This window comes from Lagenorhynchus albirostris, chromosome 20 (genome assembly GCF_949774975.1).
Source record: "Lagenorhynchus albirostris chromosome 20, mLagAlb1.1, whole genome shotgun sequence".
Taxonomy (NCBI): Eukaryota; Metazoa; Chordata; class Mammalia; order Artiodactyla; family Delphinidae; genus Lagenorhynchus; species Lagenorhynchus albirostris.
The window spans coordinates 50,180,197-50,200,774 of NC_083114.1; the positions used below are offsets into that span (position 1 = coordinate 50,180,197).

The window sequence follows — 20,578 nt, forward strand, 5'->3', positions numbered from 1 at the left end:
CGCATTCCAGGGACCCGTCCATTATGGTGAGTCTCACTACAGGGGAGCCGCATAGCTGGGAGCATCTGCTGCCTTGAGGTGGTAAGCGGGGACGCCTCATTATAACTCCCTGTTATAACTCCCCCCAGCCTAATGTTTTCTCCTCACCGTGTTCAAAGGATGCGGTTCCCATGACACTCTGTCCTGTGATATTTTTAATCAAGAGCACGGGAGAGCGTGTGTCTGATGCACTCCAGATATTCAGAGATTGAAATGGTTTTGTTCTCATGTTTTCTCTTTTCAATGCAGGGTTAAGTCAGATCCGCCCGAGGAAGATTCTGCCCACGTTTCCCTCGAGCTAGTCTGCAGGCCCCTTCGGCTGGGACCCTCTCCCAGGAGCTGCCCATCTGCAAACAGGTGCGTGCCCCCTTCCTGTAATGCCGTCTTCCGGCATACATTCTGCTCCACCTGACCTGGTTCTCAAACCCAGAGCATCTCAGAGGCCTGGGGGGCTAAGGGTGGGGGGCACAGCCATGGGCGGCAATGTGGCCTGGAGGGGTGTCCGCTGGGGAGCTGTGGTCAGTAGAGAGGAGGGTCCACACCTGTCCCCACCACTTGGTTCCCGGACCCCTCTGTGTTTTTCACCTGCCCTCATCCTGTCCTTTCACTGAGATGCAAATCAGCGACTGTATGATAGATAATTAATAGACTGATCAGCCAGCGAGGGAGGTAAGTAGATAAATAATTTTAACGATCCTTGGGTTGCCCATAAATTCCCTCACCGCCTTCTTATTAAACGCTCTGCTTACAGGCATCATTTATACTGCATGTCATTTTGCGGACCCCTTCCCCACTTCCTTAGCGGCACCCACCAGGTCTGACCTGGGGTGGACACGTGGGTGGCAGCAGGTCCTTTCCAGGCAGGGCCTGGTCTGGCAGAGGTGACGGGAAGCTCTGCCCGGGGAGCAGGGCTGGGTGGCAATGGACAGACCACGGTCAGGGCCCCGGTGCGGCTACAGCCTATATTTAGGCATCTGGGGAAACTATGATGCTTGGCGCCTGTTCTGTAGGTCTGCGCTCATTGTTCTCCCCTGGGACGGCTTCGGCCTATTAATAGCCTTGGCTGAGGTTTCCTCGTTGCTCCGAAGGCCAAGAGAGAAAGTGGGTTAATAAATATAAAAGAGGGCCTGGGGCCAAACTCTCTCCCAGACTCTCTGAGAGCCGTGGCTGCCGAGCCCGGATAGGGCATGGGGTTCCCTTCACCCCAGTTTCCTGCTCCCCTACAGAGGCCCAGTGCAAAACTGGCCGGTCTGAGGACCAACGTGGAGAAGGGCTCCCAGGTTTCCACGGAGCTGGGATGGAGGGGGTCCTGGTGGGAAAGGCTGCCATCCGCATGGGGCAGAGGAGGGGGCTTAGGTGTGGCCTCTGGGCACCTAGGAGGAGACCGAGAGGGAAGGCGTCCTTGGCTTCCCTGCCTCCCCTCCTACCTGCACCCCTTCCCCATCATTCTGCTCCTGGCCTTCTATGCCGACTCATCGATACGTGGAAGAGAAAGGGGACGAGGCCCTCAGGATGGTCACTGAGCCAGATCCCTCCCTCCTGGTCTTGTCCCCAACTCCTGGGGTCTGAGGCAAGAACAGTTCAGCCTGAGTTAGAAACATTTGTATGGGGAGGATGGACTCCCAGGAAACAGAGCAGGGAGGACACAGGGTAGCTGTCCAAGGACAGGTGTACCCAGGGTCTGCCCACAGCTGAAATTCGAGAGCATCAGGTATGTGCTGGCTACTGGCGTCCTGGGCTGGGGGTTATCAGCGAACACTGCTGAGGGCCTGGAGCTGGGAACAGTTCAGTCCCTGCCTTGTTTGTTCTCAACATCGTGCTGTAAGGGACACTCCTAGAATCTGTCCTCCTTCGGGTTTGGAGCAGGGCGCGGGGAGGTCACTGCCACCAGCTCCTATGTGTATGGCCACAGCAGCCTGCTGCGTCAGAAAGCTTTGCGCCTTGTTGTTTGACTCCGTCGGTTTCGTCAGTTGGGAATAAAGCTGAGCCGTGGGTGTCGCTGCTTCTGTACAACGGGACTACCCAGCCTAATGTTGGTGTCTCCTGCAGACCTCCAGACGGTCAGCTGGCCCGTCTCCTCGGAGGACAGCGTTCGCCCAAGGCAGTGAGGGAATTTGGACTGAGCGGAAAGCCTTTTGAAGCTCCACTCAGTGGAATTAAAGTCTGAAAAATGGCCCAGCAGAGGCTCCCTGCCCTTTCAGGAGTCTGTCTAGCTCAGAGCTGTGCCGCTCGCCCTGCTGCCTGCCTGGCCCACGCAGGCTGAGTGGGAGGAAGACGGGCCAGGAGGCAGAAAGCGCTGACGGGCGTCTTTTCCAAACGCTTCCTCCCTCTGGCAATTTGGAGGCCTGCTGGAGGGGTGGCCACCCAGCCTGTTTCAATTATGTTCTGTCCAGAGCAGGCAGACAAGGGCACAGGACTTTCGTTAGGAGAGAGAGGCGCCGGGAAAGCAGAAAGTCTTTCTGTAACCAAAGAGCATCCCTGTCGGAGCAGCTCTGCATCTCCTTGGCCTTTCTGTTCGTTTTGTGGCATTTTTTAGGGTTTCTCATCTGTTTCTGTTTGGGGGTGGGTGGAAAGGAAAAAATAATAATAAATCAGAGGTAGGAGCAAACTGCTGGTCCACGGTCCCTTCCCCCTGTGAAAGGCATCACAGCAGGGCTGGGCCAGGCCTCCCTGCCGCCATCCCGTGCTCTGGGACCCGCAGCACCTGGTCAAGGGACAGAGCAGGCTGGTTCACCCACGGGAAGGGGCCTGGTGGGGAGGCGGACACTCCGCCTCTCCTGAGAGGCCAGTTCAGAGCATCGTGCTGACAAGTCTTGCGACTGCATGGTTACATCTGCTGCCATGGTTGAGCCTCACCCAGCCCCATCAGAACCGTCACCCCCCACCGCAGATGAGGACCCTGCGGGCTAGTAAGTGAGGGGCTGGGACTGGGACTCACATTTTCTGGGTCTTCTGATCCCTCACTCATTGTGTGCCATGCGGAAGTGGTTTGGCCATGAACTGCCTTGGGAGGAACACATCTGTCTGACTGTGGGCGTGTCGGCCCCAGACTGGCCTCCTTGGGCAGCGGTTCGTGCAAGACAGAGTGGGGTCCCCGGGGTAGGAGCCCCAGTGTTTGGGGAGCTGAGTGAGGGCGTTGTCACTGGAGTTTGCTGTGTCCTTGGTTTGGAGTCAACACTGGAGGCCTTTCATGGAGTTGTGCTGTGGCACTGGGGTGTGTGTGTGTGTGTGCAAGGGGGAGAGACACGCTCCAAGCTGGCAAGGAGTTTCTTTCTCAGAAATCTATTCCTAATCCTGAAATATGAAGGAAGTAGGAAAAGGGTGTTGCTGTGGTCCAGTTGCTGTCAAATGTCTGAGCAGGGAGGGAGCCGGGGATCTTCTTGTCCAACTCCCTCCTTTTATGACCAAGAAGGAGATTGGGGTCTGAAAGACCCATAACTTGCCCCCAGACCCTCAGCCCAGTGTGGAGGCAGCTCTCCTGAATCCCACGCAGGACCTTTGAGGCATGGCGTCACTTTCACTTACCATCAGAGTAAAAGTGGTACTTTCAGTGACTAGCACTCCTGTCCACCTGGTCCTCCTGTTGGGACTGGACAGGTGGAGGTGTGAATTAATTTCACAGGGGTCCCTGTGCTCCTGAAGGTGAGTGGGTGAGGTCAGAGGCTGAGTGCTTTGTCTGCCTTGTTTCCAGGAACTGAGCCCCCAGCCATTGGGCAGTGGGGCAGTGGGGGGGGGAGTTGATGATTGGTCAAAAACCACCAGAGCAGTGCCTCCTGCCCTGACTGTGCCTCAGGCCCCTGGGTGGGCGGAGGGCGGCCCTGCTGAGTAGGCACTGGCTGACGGTGGGGGCCACCTTGGGCCGGTGCCTGGTCCCCAATTCAGGGGACTCTCTCAGTGTCCTAGGAATGAGTATGTCACCTATCAAGAGAAACGGTGTGAGGCAGGAACCAGATGAAAGGGTGAGGGATTTGGTTCTCCCACAGACACTAGTGGGTGTGAGCACATCCCACTCTGAGAACACGATTCGCCTTCAGGGTGACCTCATTGCGAGAGCCACCAGCACCTTCGAAGGTTCACAGAGTGGGAGCTAAGAGTGCTGGCTCTCCGGTTGTCTCCCACGTCTTTGCTTCCAAAAACACTTTCACCTTCCTCCCCTGGGGCTGTCAGGGTCTAAAGACCTTCAGTGGGATCCTTTCTTTTCTTTTCAAATTAAAACAATCTCTTAGTACCTTTTCATTATTACATAAGCAATAGATGTTTGTTGTAGAAAATACAGACAAGAAAAACGAAGGAAGAGCACATACCCACAATCCAACTGTCAGAAACAACCACTGTTTACACCTCAGTGTTTTGTTATCTTCCAGATAGTTTGCAAACATAGAGCTTGCAAATTTATTTCACCCTATAATCATTGTTTTGTAACTGGGTTTTGTTGTCATTGTTGTTGTTGCTTGACAGTATTTTCGGGAACTTCTTTCTAGGCTGATAGCCACCTCATTTTTAATGATTGAGTATTATTTCACTGTATAGAAGTACCCTAATTTCCTTAACCAATCTCCTCAGGTGGGTTTACAAAGACTAAAACTGGCTTTAGCCACTGACCCTATTTCTAAAACCCTGCACCACACTTTAAGAAAGCAGAAGATTAATTTTCCAAACAGGAATTAGGAGATGATTATTCACATTGTAAAGGTGTCTGCAAACATACCCTCCAAAGAGCGTCTTTGAGAAATGGGCTTCTCCAGGGTATTATTGCAGCTACAACATATCAAATACCCATTCACACCGGACTGCACGGAGGGTGCCACATCTGGCTTCCCATCCATGTCCCTTCATTCATGGATGTCCTTCTCAGGTCCACAGAATGTGTGTGTGGATGTGAACACACACTAGCAGTGCATATGCATACACACGTACACATGTACATGTGCACCCACTCATGCACATGCACACGGGCTCACACACATGCACACAACACGTGCTTATGCAGTACACATATGTGTGCACGCTCACACATACGTACACTCATGCACATGCACATGTGCACCTACACACAGATTCTGGAAGCTTTTCCCCACTGTCGGCTGAAAGGTGATGTTAATTTAATTCATTATTAATCACATCTGTTTATCAGGTGGTCTGCTCCCAGCAACCATTACTGAGGAATAAATTATCATTTCTCTCTAAAAGATAAAGGGAAATGGATGTTGATGAGGTGAGGCAGGTCAGTGCTCCCAGCCCACGTGACTTATTATTTAATGAGACAGACAAGCCTCTGAAGAGAAAATGCTTAGGGACTTTTAATAAAACCAGGTTTGAAAGCCCCAAATCCCCAGCCTGCAGGCTAGTGTCCACAGGCTTAGCATGGAGGGTGGGGGTGGGGGGTGGTCCATGGTGGTGTCACCATCTATGAAGTGATGTTGTAAGCTCCCCTAAGAGCATCTTTGCCCTGACAAGTCCAGCTGCAGGCCATGCCCCCAGGCTCGCCACTTCCTCTAGACCATTCAGAAGAGAGCAAGGCCTAGCCATGGGAGAGTGGTGCCCACAGGGGGCAGTTGTGTGTTTATTCAACCATATACCAAATGAACCACCAGCAGACATACTTCTGGTATATTTGTATTCAATTTCAGGCTATATATTTATTTATTTATTTATATTTATGGATATATATCATATATGTATTTTTAAATAGCATATTGGGTTGAAATTCACATAACATAAAATTAACCATCTTAAAATGAACAATTTAGCTGCATGTAGGACACTCACAATGTAGTGCAGCCATCACCTCTATTTAGTTCTAAAACATTTTCATAGCCCCAAAGTAAAAGCCCTCACTCAGGTATATTTTTGATTAATATTTATAGTTTTAGGTATGAACATATGAAAACTTATAAGAAAAGATCAGCATAATTTAGCTGTAGTTATACAAAATTAAGCCAAAATTAAGGTTTTGCCAGTCACTGCTTACATGACTATGGGTTGGTTACCATTCTCCTATAGTCTTAATTTTCACATATATTAAATGAAGGAAATTTTTTTTAAAAACTTCATAGGTTTAATCTGATGATGAAATTAGACCATATGTAAGGATAGCTTAGCTCTATAGCACAATACTTGGCATGTAGTAAACTAAATGATCTCTCTTATTGTTAAAATATATATATGTTTAGAGTTACTTTATTTTAAAGGTGCCCCAACTACCAACAACCCTCTCCCTCCCTCTCCCCTAAAAACAAAAACTTGAGAAACCAGGGCAAGTTCAACAGTGTAACAGTCTGGGGTTTGACATAATTCATTCACTCACTCATTCTTTCAGCGCCTGTTTATGGAGTGCCTGCTGGGTACTAGAAACACCCTGTTTGAACCCTTGCTCTGTCTCTTATTAGCCAGTGACCTTGGGCAATTTATTTAATCTCTATACCTCAGTTTCTTGTCTATAAAATGGGTTAATACCATCTTTCTAGAAGAACTGTTGACAGGATAAAAGAGGTACTTATTGTATATGAAGGAACGAGGACAGTGCCTGGCGCACGGTGAGAGCTCAGTGTACGTACAAATCTTTTTAAAATTTATTTATTTATTTTTTGCGGTACGCGGGCCTCTCACTGCTGTGGCTTCTCCAATTGTGGAGCACAGGCTCCGGACGCGCACGCTCAGCGGCCATGGCTCACGGGCCCATCCGCTCCACAGCATGTGGGATCTTCCTGGACCGGGGCACGAACCCGCGTCCCCTGCATCGGCAGGTGGACTCTCAAACACTGCGCCACCAGGGAAGCCCTAAAATTTATTTTTAATTGTTGTAAAATACGCAGAACAAAATTTACCATTTTAACCATTTTTACATGAACAGTTCAGTGACATTAAGTACATTCACGTTGTTGTGCAGCCATCACCACCATCCATCTCCAGAACTTTTTCATCTTGCACAACTGGAACTCTATTCCCATTAAACACTAACTCCCATCCCCCTGACCCCAGTCCCTGGCACCCACCATCCTACCTTCAGTCTCTATGAACATGACTATTCTAGGGACCTCATATACGTGGAATCGTACCATATTTGACCTTTTGTGTCTGACTTCTTTCACCGAGCATAATGTCCTCAAGGTTCATCCATGTTGTAGCATGCGTCAGAATTTCCTTCCTTTTTAAGGCTGAGTAAGATTCCATTGTGTTTATCCACATTATATTTATCCATTCATCCATCGATGGACACTGGGGTTGTTCCCACCGCTTGGCCGTTGTGAGTCCCTGTGCTGTCTGCTGGTGTGCATTTCTATTCATCTGTCTTGGCGAGATGGGAACTAAATTGACTTGGAAACACTTGCCAGTAGAGGTTCTCCTCTACCTCCCTTCCTACACATAAGGACAAACACACACACACAAACACAGGCCTGTGAAATCAGTCTGCAGAAGAAAGGCCTTTAGATGGCGGGCTGAAGCCTTGTGAGGGAGACCGTCTTCACCCGTCTGTTTGGGGAGCGTTTTTAAGTCTCTAGGTCTTGAAAAAATGTACCCAATGGAGGCAGTCTCCCCTGCCCCCACTTTGCACGAGGCTTATGAGGCCATATGTCACCCTGGGACATTGTCTTCTATTAACTGCTCGCTCAGCTAGATTCCAAGTCCAGGTACAGCCGAGACGGATGAGTTGGGGAATCAGAAGGGCCAGAGTGATTGAAAGGCTTAGAGCACATCCATGGGTCCTGACATAATGCGAACTGGATCTTGGGGCTGGGACCCAGAGTGCTCCCTCAGGGTTCTCCCAGGTCCACCCTGGAGAGAGAGTGTCTTCCAGCCGGAACCAACTGGTTGGGGCATGTGTTCAAACTACCTATGGGCAGGGGCCGGGAAGGTGTGGTCTGGTGGGCACAGGATTTCGGGAGCTGATGGTGAGGAAGAAAGCATTTGTTCCCCAAATGTAACTGCAGGAAATAGGGGCCATGCTTCACCCCAACGTGCGTGAGTCTTCTGTTTGGGATTTTGTCTATAAATGTAGCCACGTAAGTTGGAAACTTCTGAAATGTCAGTTCTCTCCTGAGGCCTATTTATCTTTTCTGGAAACAAAAAAAACCAATATCACTTCCCCCTTAAATCACCAGGGTCTCTGGCTTTGAGTCAAAGGGGGTTCCTGGTATTTCCCTCAGAGCCTAAAAACACTGGTTTGGAGTCTAAGACACCTTGAGAGGTTAATCACCACGCAAAAGAATAATAATTACACGACAACAATAACAATACACGCTTTATCTGAAGTGCTTTCTCCACCGGTCCAGGCAGAGCTCCCACTGTCCTGATCGTCTCATCCATAAATGACTCTGTTCGGTAGATTTTTCTGTATCTATGTTTTAGCCTCATTTTACCTACAGGTGGATTCTCCCCTCCCCCAGAATTTTTGCCCAAAGTATAAATGTAATTAATTTCACTTTTATTAAGAAACAAAAGATATTTTTGTTGGAACTCAGAGCTGCAGTTTAGCAGGATCCTATCTCCCATTTTAGAGTGATGTCACCCATTTTAGAGTGATGTCACCCATTTTAGAGTGACGTCACCCATTTTTCTTTTTCTTTTTTTTATTTTTGCCACGCCACACAGCATGCGGGATCTTAGTTCCCCGACCAGGGATTGAACCCGCGCCCCCTGCCGTGGAAGCGCTGAGCCTTAACCACTGGACCACCAGGGAAGTCCCCATTTTTCTTTCTGATTCCCCATCTCTACTGGACTCTTGGTGCTCCCAGAGCAGTACTGAGATGACAGGGCCTGTGTCAGTCAGCTGGGGCTGCCATAACCAAGTACCACAGACTGGGAGGCTTAAACAACAGACATCTGTTGAATATTTCCTCATAGATCTGGAAGCTGGACATCTGCAGGCTTGCAGATGGCCATCTTATCTCTGTATTTCCACATGGTCACCTCTCTGTGCATGTCTGTATCCTCGTCTTATAAGGACACCACTCACATTGGACTAAGGCCCATCCTAATGCCATCATTTAACCTAATCACCTCTCTAAAGACCCTCTCTCCAAATACATTTGAATTTTTTTTTTTCTTTTGCAGTACGCGGGCCTCTCACTGTTGTGGCCTCTCCCGTTGCGGAGCACAGGCTCCGGACGCGCAGGCTCAGTGGTCAAGGCTCATGGGCCCAGTCACTCCGCGGCATGTGGGATCTTCCCGGACTGGGGCACGAACCCGTGTCCCCTGCATCGGCAGGCGGACTCTCAACCACTGTACCACCAGGGAAGCCCAATACATTTGAATTTTGAGGAGCTGGGGGTTAGACCTTCACTGTATGAATTTGAGGGACATAATTCATCCCATAAGAGGGCCTGACCCTGACCAGCATCGCACTCAGGTGAGCCATTGCTCTGTCCCGCCAAGTTTGTGTCAGGGAATGGCTCCCCAATGACACATCCTGCTCTCTTCAGCATCTCTGCGTGGCAGCCACCTGGACCCTGCACCCGGCCTCTTATTTATTAGGCCATTTCCTATGTCTACCCCGTTTCCCCGAGTCCAGCTGCATATGCTGCTGGGAGCACTTCAACAATGCTGAATCCAGACAAAACTCTCCGATTACAGGCATTGCCCTCCTGCCTCTGAGCCTGGCCGTCAGCAGATGCTGGTGCTCAAATGCAGCCACCCCGCCTCTGATCGATCCGCACCACCAGGACAGGCTGTTTACTCCTGTCTCTCCTGCCATTAAGGTCAATTGCCTCAGATGGTGTGGTGCTACAGCCCCCATGGAAGACCTCCACCCTCTTCCACTCCGACCCCCACATCCCCGCACACCTCATACTCAGGGTGTGTAAGTGTGGGGCGGAGACAAGAAGAGGTGGGTCTCCATACCTCCCAGGCTTGCCCTGTAGATGTGCCATGTTCACCAAGGACTGACTTGGGGATGACACAATCTTCTCGACCCTGGCTGTCGAATGAAACGTTGGCTTGTCCTCTGTGCCTTTGCCTGGAATGCCCTTCTCTCCCTCAAAGACCCCTTGTCGGGCTTCCCTGGTGGTGCAGTGGTTGAGAGTCCGCCTGCCGATGCAGGGGACACGGGTTCGTGCCCCGGTCTGGGAGGATCCCACATGCCGCAGAGCGGCTGGGCCCGTGAGCCATGGCCGCTGAGCCTGCGCTTCCGGAGCCTGTGCTCCGCAACGGGAGAGGCCACAACAGTGAGAGGCCCGCGTACCACAAAAAAAAAAAAAAAAAAAGACCCCTTGTCCTCTGATATTGAACCCAAACATCACCTCCTCCATGAAGCCATCCTGGCACTCGCCCTCCCTTCTCCCTGCTTTGCAGGTGTCACTGTGGCTCCGTGCTCACCCATCATGAAACAACCCCGTGGCTCCTGACCTGTCTTCTCCACCCGGGTGGGAGCAACTGGACACAGATTTTGTTCAAACTCGTTTTTGTCCCCCCAGCCCACATGCGCACAGTGCCCAGCATGTTTTTGGTGCTGGGGAAATGCAGACACAGTTCCTTTTCTCCACGGTGTCACTCAGTGGTGTACTGCCCATGGTGTACTGTCCACTCCTAGAAGACGTTTTCCACGTTCCCAGACTGCCTTAGCCTGCCCACATCTTCCTCCTACTGTCGTTTTGCTCCAGCACTGCTGACTCAAGTGACCTAACTCAGATGCATTTTATATCTGCTTGTGGCGAGCTCTCCGCCAGGAGAAGCTGCCGGAATGGGACGATAACACCCATTACGCCTTCCTGGGCACGTGCTTTGCTTTGTAATTTGTATGCTTATTGTTTGTTTGTTTTTTCGGTGTGACCATTGTATATAGTAGGACAAATGGGCTTTTCTGCTTGTCTGTCCAGAACTCTGTCCAGAATTCTGAAGAGTGGGTGGAAGGAAGCGTCCCGGGCCACTGAGTCACCCTGTCAGCTTCTGTGGTCCCTGATTCCAAAGGCTCAGCTTTTTGAAGGCTACCCCAGGTGGGCCAGAATCTACACAGGGGTCAGTGTGGCCAGCCCTGCCTGCTGTAAATAAAACATAACTCAGGCCCAATCCCCCATCCTGGAAAAGACACATTCCATTGTGTCATATGGCCACCTTGCTCTGTGGCCAGCACCATGACAGATGACAGCTGCACCAGGTTTCCATGTGTTTGTCCTACATCAATCACTGTTTCTCGTGGAGGCCATAGCCCAGCCTGTTCCCAAGAACCCCCTGGGGCTGCCGGAGATAATTAGGAAGGGTCTCAGTGATGCCCCGGGGATGGCTCCCGGAGGTCACATGGCCCTGGAGAGATGGATTCCATCTTCCCTTTACCTCAAAGGGGACAGCTCCGGGATGGTGGAGGACACCTTGGCCAGGGATGAGCTGGCAATGGGATCCCACGGCAGCTGTGGAAGGTGCAGCCACGGAGTCCCCGAGAGAGAGTCCAGGGTGTCAGAGATCTGCTGGAAGCCATTTGCATTTGGCTCTGGTGTGACTCTAGTCCTCCAGGTCGGGAAGCCTGGGACCCAAGCATGGCTGCTCAGGGGAGAAAAGGGAACTCTGTGCATGCCCAGAGAAGAAAGGCAGTGGACTTTGGAGGGCACTCTAGGAAAATGAGCAAACACAGAAATGGAGACGCTGGCCAAGATCGGGGGCAAGAACCACAGCTGGTGGTGGAGGAGAAAGGAGGAGGGAGAGAGCCATGGCAAAGTGGCTGCGGCAGACGCATGAGGCTCAGTCTGGGCATGGAATCTTCCATCCGGCACTTTCCCAGGAGCCCAGCTCCCTGGGGAGGGGACGGATGGAGGACCACTCTCCTCCAGGTCAGGAGACTGTGCCCTTTCTTCAGTGTATTCCTTTTCCTGACATTCTCATTATACTAATCATTTTGGGGTATATATCTAATATAAAGTCTGCCATAAAGTAATGAAACATGGCATGACTCTGGCAAATGATGTGATTATTACATAATGAGACTAAATGCCCTAAACCAAATGAGAAAATCAAAATCAGATTGTGTGTGTGTGTGTGTGTGTGTGTGTGTGTGGTGATGTTGGTACCTTTTGGGGGGGTTAAAACTTTTTAACTTTTTTTGCTGATGGCAGGTCATTTTTTTAAAAGTTCTTTTGTATTTTCTTTTTGAGTCTGTGCACTAGGGAGCCCCATAAATTCTAAGCTGTGGAATCTGGCTGTGTCAGCAGTCTGCAACATGAATTGATATTAAATGCAACGAAAGTTCCTCCTATTCACCTCATTTCTGCCTCTGCCTTCCTCTAACCCCTTCTCACTCAACTCCCCCACCCCAGACCCCCCCGACCCTCACAAGCTGTAACTGAAAAGTGGAAGAATAGAGATGGTCATCACTACTGGGAACGATGCTGACACCTCTATTATGTGAAACCTCATTAATTAGGCATTATTGGGCTTCCCTGGTGGCGCAGTGGTTGAGAGTCCGCCTGCCGATGCAGGGGACGCGGGTTCGTGACCCGGTCCGGGAGAATCCCACGTGCCGTGGAGCGGCTGGGCCCGTGAGCCATGGCCGCTGAGCCTGCACGTCCGGAGCCTGTGCTCCACAGCGGGAGAGGCCACAATAGTGAGAGGCCTGCGTACCGCCAAAAAAAAAAAATTAGGCATTATTTACAAACAGCTGCACTTTCTCATTGCCCTGCCACAGACAGACGGATACCCCCAAACCTGCCCATGCATCCCACACTTCCCAGCACTCTCGTAAAGCACTGTCACCCACTCACACATGGACACACTAGCCATTCTCACACAGTCTCCATCACTCTCGGCCGGGGTGGGCATAGGTGCCAGGCCACTCCCCGAGCCATGCCCTGGGCAGCTTCTTGGCCCACGTGTCCCCTGTGGGATGGATATAGCGTGGTGTGCAGTGGGGAAGGCTGGGGGTGGGCAGGTCAGGAAACCAAGTGAAGTGGCAGGATGGCTGAAAACTCAGGGAAGAACAAATAGCCCAAAACGTAAACCAACAACTTCTGATCCTTCGCTCAGCACCGTATCTTAGTCAGACCCCACAGTTTTGACTTTGAAGTCAGGCAATGCTTATCCCAGATTTTCATGGAAGCCCCTCCCCCTTCCCCAAGCTGGAAAATAATTGGCTCCCACTCAAAATGTACAAAGTGGCCAAGGCGGCAGGCATCCTCCCTCCCTCACCTTGCCAGGCTGTGCATTAAGTTTTTCCTCCTGCCCTCCCCACAAAACGAATCTTGATTTTAGAAATCAGACCTGGCAGCTGTATCTCATCCTTAACATGCTCCAGTTGCCAGGATCTGGAAAATCTGCTGTGGGCAGGCAGGATTTCCTCCAAATGCATTTCTAGCATTTGAGACCCTGCGGCACACACACGGCAGAATTTATCTGCATACTGCACGTCTCACGGGCCCCAGCCACCGGTGTCAGGTAAAACTGTAGCCTCCAAGAAGATCCCCCAATCTGAGCATGTCCCGTAGTGACCATTCTCTCTCATGTGGAGCCTCTGACATGGAACAAGTGAGGTTGGAAAGGTGAACTGGGCTCTGAGCAAAGCTTACACACATCATTATCCAGTAGAAAATCAGGCTGTTTGTACTGAGTATTGATCTATTCCATAGCAAATCTTAGTCTACCTACCTCCAGGGAAGAACCTCTTCCTCCTGATGAACAAAATTTTAGGAAGTTATTCAAACAGAGGGCTGGTGGGGAAATGAATTAAAACAAGCGACAAGCAATCGTGTTTCAGATTTGTTGAAGGCAGATCAGTGGTGACATGAGCCTTTATAAGCACTGTCTGCTGTTTCCAGGTGATAAATGAGTGCCATGTGCTTCTAGGCATTGGACAGAGATGAGCGGAGGCCGTGTCACCAGCCCCCAGCCTGGAGCTCGGGAGGTGGCTGGCAGCCCGAGGCCCCTTTGCGTCGCTGTCCGTGGTGCTGAACTCTTGTTCTCTCACACCCCGTGTCTTTCCTTGTTTCTCTGGGAAGTGAAGGCATCTACAGAATTAGGGTACAGCTATCTGATGCCGGGATTTGATGACAGGTGTGCCTGTTCTAATCTTCTAGATGGCCCTCCAGTCCAAAATTCTGCCGAGGGGTTTCAAATGTGGAGAAACTTAGGAAAAAGCAGTGACCCATTGAAGGGGAGTAGAAAGCTAGTTCAATTGGCTGTGCTTTTCTAACTGTATGAGGCAGCCATGTAGTCACAGTTGGAGACACTAGTGGCCTGCAATATAAATACTTACCTGTCCTGGCAGCTGGATGGATAACCATATGTGAGACAGTGTCATTGCCTCCCAAGTTCTAGCCAACTCCATGCCAGCTGAGGGCTCTCTCTCTCATCCCTGATTCAGTTCCCCATCCTGAATCAGTGCTGAGGCTGAAATTCTAATGAGGATACCTCCCTAACAGCCCTCCCCATGTGTCTCATCTCATCCCTCTGGCTCATCTGGGGACCACACCATTGCTACAGAGTAGCCCTCTGGCTTATTCATCATCCCCCTGAAGCAGCAGGTTAATGAAACAAAGAGTGTCTTGGCGTGAGCAGCAGATAAGGAACTGGGACAATTGATGCTGATCCCTATGTGACCTTGTGTGAGTCACTATCTCCCCAGGCTCTCAGTTTCCTTACCCATTAGATGGAGATGATGGGACCTTCCCTGCCAACCTTACAGGGTTGTTGGAAGGTTTAAATGAGGCAATACCTTTAAGTGGCTTTGGAAAACTGTGGAATGTAATGTAAATGTAAGGCATTAATAATAGCAGCATCGTAAAAGAGAAGAGGCTCCTGAGACCTGCATCTCTGATGTTCCAGCCAAGCAAGTGCTTCAGGGGCCTCTTTTCAGGGGTGGGGATCAAGGACGAGGGAAAATCTAAAACCCCATAAAGCCAAAGGAAGGCTTTCAGAGAGGAATTATCTTTTATACCAACTCCCAAAAGAAAGGCCAGATTCCAAAATGAAGTCTATTTGCTTCTTATCTGCCTAATATAAAGGGAGCAGGCGATTTCTCCCCCCACCCCAAATGCGGCTTCACATTGGTGGAATCAGAATACAATAGTAAGAGGTCTCTGGTGGCAGAACTGAGCGGAGGAAAGAAAGCAAAAAGATCTGTTCTAAGCATTCGGCATACTGCTCTTCTCTCATTATCCAGTGAGAGAAGCCCAGTGTTACCCTCTGAAGCACTGAACACCTCTAGAGGCAGTACATGGTGTGTGTGTGTTTGTGTGTACAGTGCCAAGTATAAGCGTGAGCATAGATATATTATCATTATAGACTAACATTTTAATTCCTTCAGTATTTATTGAGAACCTTCTATGTGCCAGTGCTACTGGTACAATTCAGGGGCAGGCTCGGGTCCTCTGGTTGCTTTCAGGGTAGTGGGGCAGGGCAATCAAGATGCAGTGTGATAAATGCTGCACTGGAGGTGTGAGTGGTCCCACCATACTTTCTGGCTCTGTGAAGGGTACACACTGATCGTCTTCATCTTGCCTCTCTCCCAGTCACCACCTGTAGATGCTCGTTAAGTCCTGTCCTCTGATGTGTCCTGGTGTCCTTGGAGTCCGTGGCTTCCTTTGACTTTAAAACAAACCCCCTCTTACTTTGCAATGATGACTGAAGGTTCATAACAATTTAGAGTAACCCCGAAACAGTGATCACCCATGAAAGCCTCAGAACTAGGCATTGGGCAAAGTTGGAGTTGGGGCTCCAGGGTCTGGCTTTGGGGTTTCTAAGTTGCAAAATCTCATTAGGTTGTGGGAGCTTGTTATGGTCAAACCCATGTCTCCAGCCCAGTAGCAAGACTGAGCATTGTGAAATTCAAGGTTTTGCTCCATGGTAAAACTTTTACATCAGACCGTCACACGCAGCTCCAGCCTGCGAAGACAGTTCCCTCTCTTCCCACTGAACGTGGAGGAGCCACATGGGGCCATCCGGAAAAGTTCTGGAAGTGGTCAGGGGAAAGGGCTGTGTTCCCTCTGTGCTCCATGAGTACAGGGACTCTCCTACACTGCTGCCTGTCCCTGAGAACAGAAATCAAGGGAGACTTCAGAGATAATTCGGTGTTTGGTCCTGCTTTCCAGGCAGTGAGCCATTCCAGAGCCCTGCAGGACCTGATGCTAATGCAATAAGGGACTATTGGATTCGAGGGGGTGAGCTAATGATACTGCTCAGACGAGGAGTATCCCCGACCAGGAGCATTTGCAAGGTACTTCAATAAATTCCCACACTTGAAGCAAAGTGCTGCAAATACCTCTTATATTTAATTACAAATCCATGTGGACGAGCTAACTGAATGCAACTCCACAACAACTTTCTCATCTCTCACACTCCAACTCAACTGATGAAGTTACCCCAGAATCCAAAATGAGGCATTCCAAAGAGAGCCGTAGGTCTTTCCACATACCCAAGGCAAACATGAGACAGAAAATAACCTCACAAAGAGTGCTCCAGCGACCATATGCTTTAGTACCCCAGCCATCAGAGCTGACGTTTATGCTATTAATTTTAAAAAACATTATTTCATCTCTATTAACTTAGACTTGTTTGGGGCCAGCCAAATAGCTCTCTTCCTTAACTGAAGGCTAACATTTTATTGCGGTCCTTCACTCCCTCAGCCCTTAACACCTCACCTTTTATTTGCATTTCCTCTCCTAAATCCCAGGATAGGGGTGAGAAGCATGAGGAGAGGTCAAGCAAGTGAATCCTTCTAGAAAGGCAGGAAGCCACACAGGCTGAGCTGACCCACCAGCTGAAGAGCCCCCCCTCACCCCGGCATAGATACCTATTCAAGCATGCTGCCCGTTGCTGGGAGAAGCCAGCCAGCATTGTCAAGGGCAGAGTGACCAGAGCTGAGGACGTGCAGGAATTGATTTTGCATGTGTGGCGGAGCATCTCCCTCCAGTAGTTGTCAAACCCAGAGAAGAAGCCTCTGGAGGTAAATGAGATGCACATAATCTATGCTTGTCCATCTGCCTTGTCAAACACTATAGCTTCTCTGAGTTGGGTGACCCTTAATCCTAAAAACCATTTATTTCCCTTGGGCCTGACCACAGAAGTCCCCTACTGAGGGTCATTTGTCTCAATCTCAGACTCCACTTACTAACTGCTTGTGCCTGGAGTCCCTCCCTTGACTGTATCGAGAATAAGCATTGCAACCTCAAGCGTGTATGGAACTGTTCCCCATGTGCCAGGCAGGAGGCTAAGACCCGCACAAGGGCCATGTAATTGCAACCCCTCAAGAAACCTATGATGTTGGCACAGCAAGAAGAGTCATGAATCTCCACTTTCCAGGTGTGGAAACCAAGGCTCATCCCCTGCAGGACCTCCAAGGCTTAGAAGGTCCTGCCGTCCCTCCCCCCGTCAGCACCCACTGGGCTTTTTCTTCTCCTTCTTCTGGCTGAACACTACCAGGCACTCAGCTGTTGGAGGAGCCTGTGTTCAGAGGCAAGAGCTGGCTTTCCTCGTATCCCTTTCAGGGGCGGGGTTGGAGCAGTCCCTGGCCACCCCTAGCCCCGCGTTATTAGTTATTTTTAGCAATCAATGTTATTGATGCCGTGTTCACCAGAGAAAGCCACCAGAGAGCTGTTCTTCCAACTCATTACATTTAGAGTTGAACTATCCCCTTTTTATATAAATCCTGACACATAAAGATAAAATACACCACTTTCTGGGGGAAGCTCCGAACCAGAGGCTAAGAGCAGAGAGGTAGCTTTGAGTGCTAGAAGCAGCTTTAAAGGTGACTCCAAAAGGTGAGGTCCTGGAGACCTGTCCCCTGAGCCAGGAAGCTGGACCAGTGGTTCCAACCTCACGTGGAAAAGAGCAGCCCATCGGCTGTCACCAGCCTGGAAAGAAAGGAGACAGTGAACTGTGGGTTCAACAGAAAAGACAGGGCTGCTTTTGGAGGCCTCACTCTGGACGGCTAAGGGTAAAGGAGGGGGGTTGTTCCTGGCGGCTTGAGTGTTTGGCTTCTTCGATGGCTGCTGAGGCTAGACAAGCCCGCAGGATCTCAATGCTGAGTGGTCAACAAAACTGGTGCTTGCGTCTCCACTAATCTGCAGGGGAGACATAAGATCTTGTTTTTGAGAACGTTCTATGCTCCTCTCCATCCCTTTGCCTTCAGCTTCTCAGCCTTGAATGGACAAAGATTTGGGCCAACCAGGGGGCCCCAGGATAGCTCTCTCTACACACGGACTGCCACCAAGTTGGACTTGAGACTAGAGAGTGGGCAGAGAGCTGTGCCAGACCCATCAGAGAAGTCTGGTGCCCCTTTCTCTGCCTCTAGAGGGGGTTTCTTTGAGGATATGATGGGTGGCAGAAGGCCAGAGGTTACAGGTTCTGGTGCATGATTTCCCAGATGTGCAAGTAATAAGAAGATGCCCATGATTGATTTCACCTGACTATTTCCTATGGAGGCAACATCCTCCCAGCATCTCTCCCCTGGCCTAATACATTGCTCACCTCTCCTCATTCCCAGTATTTTTTATCCACACTGAACAACCCAGTTCCTAATACAAGTTTGCAATACTTATTTCCCTTTCGGGACTTGTGCTTTTCACAAGGTGTTCCTTCTGTCTAGAACGCTCTACCTCTCCCCATGATTTCTCTGATGAACTCTGAAATCAGGGAAGGTGCTGGGTCAGACATATCGATTTGGGGTCATTATATTTAGGGGGACCGGAAACACGGAGGTGAATAATTCATCCCATTGGAGTGCAGCTGGTCTGGGAAGACCAGTGATGTGAAGGCAGAGCCCAGGGGAAGCAGAAATGGAAGAAGGAACAACCAGACACAGTGCTGGGGTGTGGGGGCCACCAGAGGCAGAGAGTGTCAGGAATAAGGGAGCAACTGATCATGTGAGAGGTGCTGTCAATAAGGATAGAGAAACATCTGTCACATTTTGTAGCTGGGGGGTCCCACGACAGCAGCTTGACCAGCATGGAAGGGCCAGACATCAGCATGCGGGTGAATGTGAGAGCATAAAAGGGGGCAGTGGTTTTGGGGTTACCCTCTTGGGAAGTTGGGTCTGGAAAGGGAAGGTGGGTTGGGATAGCTTGAGTCATGGGGGGACTTTCTTTGGATGGATAGACAGATGGGGCAGACCTCTGCACCCATGACTTCTCTCTGCCTTGTGAGTGTTTGTTCCCCTATCAGTCCTCCTGGGTGGCCTGGGGACACCTGGAGGGCTGTGACTGCCTTTTTCATTTTCCTTTCAATCATCCAGATGTTCAGTGAGAGTTCACTGCTTTCCAACACGTGTCAGGCACCGTTCTGGGGGCTGAGGATTCAGAGGAGAACAAGACGCACAAAAGTGCTGCCCCAGGAGCTCCCAGGGACTGAGGGAGGGGACAGAGGGGTGCTTGGAGGCTAAGTAAAGTGGGGAGCAGGCCTCACAGAGGAGGTGACACCTGAGCAAAGACCCAAAGGTGGAACAGCGAGGAGGACACTCTGGAAGAGAACAAGTAAGGGGAGGCCAGATGGGGCCTTCTGAGAATGTTGGCTTTACTTTGAGTGAAATGGGGGTGTTGGAGGGGTTTATAGCCAGGTCATGGCACCATCCAACTTACTTGGAAATCGATCACACTGGCTGCCATGTTGCCAACAGACAGTGTGTCCTAGGCCAGAGTGAAGCAGCTGGACCAGGTGGAAGGTTTTGCTTGGCTACAGCCAAGGTGATGAACGGTAGAAGTCCAGCTGTTTCAAGGGTGGACTCCCATGGCCTTGATGGATCGTGTGTGGGGCATGAGAGAAAGACACAAGCTTCAGCTGTCCCTAGAGTCATGGTCTGAGCAAGTGGAGGTCACTCAAGGAAATAGGGACAAGTTGGCTCTCGGAGATTTGGTTTTGGATGGGTTAACGTTGGGACATGTCCAGATGGGAAGGTTGAGTTGACAGGTGGACACACCTGCCCAGGGAAAGACGTTCATCCGTAGTGCCCAGGCGGTGCTTAGCTGGGGGTGCTTGGAGCATGCTTTGGAATGAGTGCATGTTGGGCCATCAACTCTCTGAATGTTCCTTCTACACGGGCCTCTCCCATCTCTCTGTGTCCCCTGCCCCTGCCGCACATCTGCAAGATTTTAGGAGCTTAGCCTCGCAAATGACCCAGGGTGCCATAGAGTAAGATAGAAACCAGTCTGATTCTCAGAATTCTGAGAAACGAGACTGAGTTTCCGTTGCCTGCTGGCATCGTGGGATCAAATTATGTGATTGCTTAGGCCAAGTCCGAGTTGAACGATCTGAGCAAGTTTGATAGGATGCTGATATCACGGCATTTTACATCTCCTCCCCATTCCAGCCTTGCTGCACCTCCACATGCCTACCCCTTGGTCCACATCATAGCCCACAGCCCAGGACGAGGGCAGGGACAGGGTCAGAGACAGGATGCGGGCGCCTGTGGGTGAGATCTTTGCCTTCGTCTTGGTCACACTTGCCTTGAAATTGTCCCACTCTTGGCACATTGTGGTGGAGATACCTGCCCATGAAAACTTAAATGTTTGCAGATGGATCCAGGGTCTCCTGATTTCTCAGAACCAAGGATACTGCTGAGTACAGTTGACAACTGGATGCACATCCAAATTACTGAAATTCCACGAGCAGGGGAAAGGTGAGGGGAAAC

General features: G+C 50.4%; 1 protein-coding gene across 1 annotated transcript in view; it reads left to right on the forward strand.

Moving 5' to 3' along the window:
- The first annotated feature begins 300 nt into the window (after window positions 1-300).
- The window catches only part of RBFOX3 (RNA binding fox-1 homolog 3), a 210,528-nt gene continuing 190,250 nt past the window's right edge, over window positions 301-20,578 (forward strand). Inside the window, exon 1 of the mRNA XM_060132785.1 lies at window positions 301-396. The gene's annotated coding sequence lies outside the window, so the exon portion shown is untranslated. The remainder of the gene's footprint in view (window positions 397-20,578) is intronic.